The sequence below is a fragment of the Mobula hypostoma genome, chromosome 27 (assembly GCF_963921235.1).
Source record: "Mobula hypostoma chromosome 27, sMobHyp1.1, whole genome shotgun sequence".
Lineage (NCBI taxonomy): Eukaryota > Metazoa > Chordata > Chondrichthyes > Myliobatiformes > Myliobatidae > Mobula > Mobula hypostoma.
Genome location: NC_086123.1, coordinates 19,108,812 through 19,115,158, shown reverse-complemented (window position 1 = coordinate 19,115,158; position 6,347 = coordinate 19,108,812).

Sequence of the window (6,347 nt, the reverse complement as noted above, 5' to 3'; positions counted from 1 at the left end):
ATTTATAGGCCTCCAAACAGCTGCAGGGATGTGGACTACAAATTACAGCTGGAAATAGAAAAGGCTTGTCAGAAGGGCAGTGTTATGATAATTGTGGGGGATTTTAACATGCGGGTAGATTGGAAAAATCGGGTTGGCACTGGATCTCAAGAGAGAGAATTTGTAGAATGTCTGCGAGATGGCTTTTTAGAACAGCTTGTTGTTGAGCCCACTAGGGGATCGGCTGTACTGGATTGGGTATTGTGTAATGAACCGAAGGTGATTGGAGAGATTGAGGTGAAGGAACCCTTAGGAGGCAGTGATCATAACATGATTGAGTTCACTGTGAAATTAGAAAAAGAGAAGCCGAAATCTGATGTGTCGGTGTTTCAGTGGAGTAAAGGAAACTACAGTGGCATGAGAGAGGAACTGGCCAAAGTTGACTGGAAAGAGACACTGGCGGGAAAGACGGCAGAGCAGCAGTGGCTGGAGTTTATGCGAGACATGAGGAATGTGCAAGACAGGTATATTCCAAAAAAGAAGAAATTTTCGAGTGGAAAAAGGATGCAACCGTGGTTGACAAGAGAAGTCAAAGCCAAAGTTAAAGCTAAGGAGAGGGCATACAAGGAAGCAAAAATTAGTGGGAAGACAGAGGATTGGGAAGTTTTTAAAACCTTAGAAATGGAAACCAAGAAGGTCATTAAGAGAGAAAAGATTAACTATGAAAGGAAACTAGCAAATAATATCAAAGAGGATACTAAAAGCTTTTTCAAGTATATAAAGAGTAAAAGACAGGTGAGAGTAGATATAGGACTGATAGAAAATGATACTGGAGAAATTGTAATGGGAGATGAGGAGATGGCAGAGGAACTGAACAAGTATTTTGCATCAGTCTTCACTGAGGAAGACAGCAGGATACCGGACACTCAAGGGTGGCAGGGAAGAGAAGTGTGCGCAGTCACAATTACGACAGAGAAAGTACTCAGGAAGCTGAATAGGCTAAAGGTCGATAAATCTCCTGGACCAGATGAAATGCACCCTAGTGTTCTGAAGGAAGTAGCTGTGGAGATTGCAGAGGCATTAGCGATGATCTTTCAAAAGTCGATAGATTCTGGCATGGTTCCGGAATACTGGAAGATTGCAAATGTCACTCCGCTATTTAAGAAGGGGGCAAGGAAGCAAAAAGGAAATTATAGACCTGTTAGCTTGACGTCAGTGGTTGGGAAATTGTTGGAGTCGATTGTCAAGGATGAGGTTACAGAGTACCTGAAGGCATATGACAAGATAGGCAGAACTCAGCATGGATTCCTTAAAGGAAAATCCTGCCTGACAAACCTATTACAATATTTTGAGGAAATTACCAGTAGGCTAGACAAGGGAGATGCAGTGGATGTTGTATATTTGGATTTTCAGAAGTCCTTTGATAAGGTGCCACACATGAGGCTGCTTAACAAGATAAGAGCCCATGGAATTACAGGGAAGTTACATATGTGGATAGAGCGTTGGCTGATTGGCAGGAAACAGAGAGTGGGAATAAAGGGATCCTATTCTGGTTGGCTGCCGGTTACCAGTGGTTTTCCACAGGGATCAGTGTTGGGGTCGCTTCTTTTTACATTGTACATCAACGATCTGGATTATGGAATAGATGGCTTTGTGGCTAAGTTTGCTGACGATACGAAGATAGGTGGAGGGGCCAGTAGTGCTGAGGAAACGGAGAGTCTGCAGAGAGACTTGGATAGATTGGAAGAATGGGCAGAGAAGTGGCAAATGAAGTACAATGCTGGAAAGTGTATGGTTATGCACTTTGGCAGAAAAAATAAACGGGCAGACTATTACTTAAATGGGGAAAGAATTCAAAGTTCTGAGATGCAACGGGACTTGGGAGTCCTCGTACAGGATTCCCTTAAAGTTAACCTCCAGGTTGAGTCGGTAGTGAAGAAGGCGAATGCAATGTTGGCATTCATTTCTAGAGGAATAGAGTATAGGAGCAGGGATGTGATGTTGAGGCTTTATATGGCGCTGGTGAGACCTCACTTGGAGTACTGTGGGCAGTTTTGGTCTCCTTATTTAAGAAAGGATGTGCTGACGTTGGAGAGGGTACAGAGAAGATTCACTAGAATGATTCCAGGAATGAGAGGGTTAACATATGAGGAACGTTTTTCCGCTCTTGGACTGTATTCCTTGGAGTTTAGAAGAATGAGGGGAGACCTCATAGAAACATTTCGATTGTTGAAAGGCATGGACAGAGTGGATGTGGCAAAGTTGTTTCCCATGATGGGGGAGTCTAGTACGAGAGGGCATGACTTCAGGATTGAAGGGCGCCCTTTCAGAACAGAAATGCGAAAAAATTTTTTTAGTCAGATGGTGGTGAATCTATGGAATTTGTTGCCATGGGCAGCAGTGGAGGCCAAGTCATTGGGTGTATTTAAGGCAGAGATTGATAGGTATCTGAGTAGCCAGGGCAACAAAGGTTATGGTGAGAAGGCGGGGCAGTGGGACTAAATAGGATAAAATGGATCAGCTCCTGATAAAATGGCAGAGCAGACTCGATGGGCCGAATGGCCTACTTCTGCTCCTTTGTCTTATGGTCTTTGGTCTAAATCTTCTCTGCACTCTTTCAAACTTACTGATATCCTTCCTATAGTTAGGTGACCAGAACTGCACACAATATTCCAAATTTTACCTCTCCAATGTCTTATACAACCTCCCCAGAACATCCCAACTCTTATACTCAATACTTTGATTTATGAATGGCAGGATGCCAAAAGCCTTCTTTACAACCCTGTCCACCTGTGACGCCACTTTCAGGGAATTATGTATCTGAACTCCCAGATCCCTTTGTTCCTCCACAGTGCCCTACCATTTACTGTGTATGACCTACCTTGATTTGTCCTTCCAAATGCAACACCTCACACTTATCTGCATTAAATTCCATCTGCCATTTTCTGGCCTATTTTTCCAGTTGGTCCAGATCCCTCTGCAAGCTTTGAAAGCCTTCCTCGCTGTCCACAATGCTTCCAATCTTAGTGTCATCAGCAAACTTGCTGATCCAATTTGCCACATTATTACCTAGATTATTGATATAGACAACAAACAACAATGGTCCCAGCACATATCCTTGAGGCACACCACTAGTCACAGGCCTCCAGTCTGAGAAGCAATCATCCACTACCACTCTGTCCCACACAGCCAATTTCAAATCCAGTTTACAACCTCTCCATGGATACCTCGTGTCTGAACCTTCTGAACTAACCTCCCTTGTGGGACCTTGTCAAAGGCCTTACTAAAGTTCATGTAGACAACATCCACAGCCTTTCCTTCATCTACTTTCTTGGTAATCTCCTCGAAAAACTCTACAAGATTCGTTAAACACAGTCTACCACGCACCAAGCCATGCTGACTATCCTTAATCAGCGCTTGGCTGTCCAAATACTTGTATATCCGATCTCTCAGAACAGCTTCCAATAATTTACCTACTAATGATGTCAGGCTCACCGGCCTGTAATTACCTGGTTTACTTTTGGAGCCTTTTTTAAACAATGGAACAACATGAGCTACCCTCCAATCCTCTGGCACCATACCTGTGGCTAAGGATATTTTAAACATTTCTGCCAGGGCCCCTGCAATTTCTACACTAGTCTTTCTCAAGGTCCGAGGAAATATCATGTCAGGCCCGGGGGATTTATCTACCTTTATTCGCTGTAAGGCAGCAAGCACCTCCTCCTCTTTAATCTCTATATGTTCCATGACACTACTGCTTGTTTCCCTTCCTTCCATATACACTATGCCAGCTTCCTGAGTAAATACCGATGCAAAAAAATTGTTTAAGATCTCCCCCATCTCATGAGGCTCCACAAATAGATAACAACCACTTTGATCTTCTCGGGGACCAATTTTGTCCCTTACTATCCTTTTACTCTTAATATATTTGTAGAAACCCTTCGGGTTTACCTTCACATTATCTGCCAAAGCAGCCTCATGTCTTCTTTTTGCCTTCCTGATTTCCTTCTTTAGTATTTTCTTACATTTTCCATACTCTTCAAGTACCTCATTTGTTCCTTGTTGCCTATACCTGCTATACACCTCTCTCTTTTTCTTAACCAGATCGCCAATATCCCTTGAAAACCAAGGTTCCCTATGCCTGTTGACTTTGCCTTTAATCCTGGCAGGAACATGCAAACTCTGCATTCTCAAAATTTTGCCTTTGAATACCTTCCACTTACTGAACACATCTTTGCCAGAAAACAACTTATCCCAATCCACTCTTCCTAGGTCCTTTCTCATTTCCTCAAAATTGGCCCTTCTCCAATATAGAACCTCAACTCGAGGACCAGACCTATCCTTATCCATAATTAACTTGAAACTAATGACGTTATGGTCACTGGACCCAAAATGTTCGCCGACACATACTTCTGTCACCTGACCTGTCTGTTTCCCTAATAGGAGATCAAGTATTGCATCCTCTCTCGTTGGTACCTCTATATATTGATTTAGAAAACTTTCCTGAACACATATGATTTAACTCCACGCCATCTAACCCTTTCACAGTGTTGGAGCCCCAGTCAATATGTGGAAAGTTAAAATCCCCTACTATTACAACTTTCTGTTTCTTACATCGGTCTGCTATCTCTCTACAGATTTGCTCCTCCAATTCTCTCTGACTATTGGGCGGTCTATAATACAACCCTATTAGTGTGGTCACCCCTTTCTCGTTCCTCAGCTCCACCCATATGGCCTCTGTAGACAAGCCCTCTGGGCTGTCCTGCCTACGCACAGCTGTGATATTTTCCCTGACTAGTAATGCCACTCCTCCCCCTTTAATCCCTCCCCCTCTATCACGTCTGAAACAATGGAACCCCGTAACATTAAGCTGTCAGTCCTGTCCCTCCTGCAACAAAGTCTCACTAATAGCAATAATGTCGTAATCCGTGTCAATCCACGCCCTGAGCTCATCTGCCTTACCTACAATACTCCTTGACTTGAAATAGATGCATCTGAGAACATTTCTATCACATACAAACCTTTGATTTCTGTCTATACATGCAGTCTTCACATGACCTTTACCCTCCTCCACCTCACTATGTGCTCTAACACTCTGGTTCTCCTCCCCCTGTAAATCTAGTTTAAAAACCCCTGAGCAGAACTAGCAAAGCTACCCACAAGGATGTTAGTCCCCCTCCATTTCAGGTGCAAACCGTCCCGTCAGAACAGGTCCCACCTTCCCTGGAGCAAAGCCCAATTGTCCAGAAACATGAAGCCCTCCCTCCTGCACCAACTCCTTAGCCACGTATTTAGCTGCATTATTTTCCCACTTCTAGCCTCACTAGCACGTGGCACGGGTAGCAATCCTGAGATTGCAACCCTGGAGGTCCTGTCCTTCAACTTCGCACTTAACTCCCTAAACTCTCTTTGCAGGACCTCCTCCTCCTTCCTATCCACGTCATTGGTCCCTACATGGACCACGACATCTGGCTGCTCACCCTCCCTCCTGAGAATACCGAGAACTCGATCCGAGATATCGTGGACCCTGGCACCAGGGAGGCAACAGACCATCCGGGATTCTCGATCGCTCCCACAGAACCTCTTATCTGTCCCCCTAACTATCGAATCCCCTATCACTACTGCCCTCCTCTTTTACCTCCTTCCCTTCTGAGCTGAGGGTCCAGTCTCGGTGCCAGAGACTCGACCACTACAACTTACCCCGGTAGGTTGTCCCCACCAACAGTATCCAAAATGGTGTACTTATTGTTGATGGGAACGGCCACAGGGGTGCTATGCTCTTTCTGTCTGTTCCCCTCCCCTCTCCTGACAGTCACCCAGCTACCTGCCTCCTGACTTTTAATGGTGACTATTTCCCTGAAACTCCTGTCTATTTCTGCCTCTGCCTGACGAATGATCTGAAGTTCATCCAGCTCCAGCTCCAGTTCCCCAACTCGGTTTGTCAGGAGCTGCAGCTGGATGCACCTTTTACAGGTGTAGTCATCAGGGATAATTGTGCTGTCCCTGACTTCCCACATACTGCAAACGGAGCACTCGACTGCCCTAACTGCTGCCTCCAGTACCTACTCCTAAGTTAATTAGATTAATTAAAGGAACTCACCCGGCCTTACCTCACTGGGAACAAGCTCGTCCTCAGCCTCTGCTCGCCGAAGCCTCAAAGCTCCACTCCTACCCTGAGCCACTCACACACTGGCCGCTCCTCTTCAGTTACCCCTCCTTTTATTTGTCCCTGCCAATTACCTCAAGTACTCACTCCCTCTAATCAACCAATCATAGTAGTAGTTCATAGTCATACTTTATTGATCCCGGGGGAAATTGGTTTTCGTTACAGTTGCACCATAAATAATAAATAGTAATAGAACCATAAA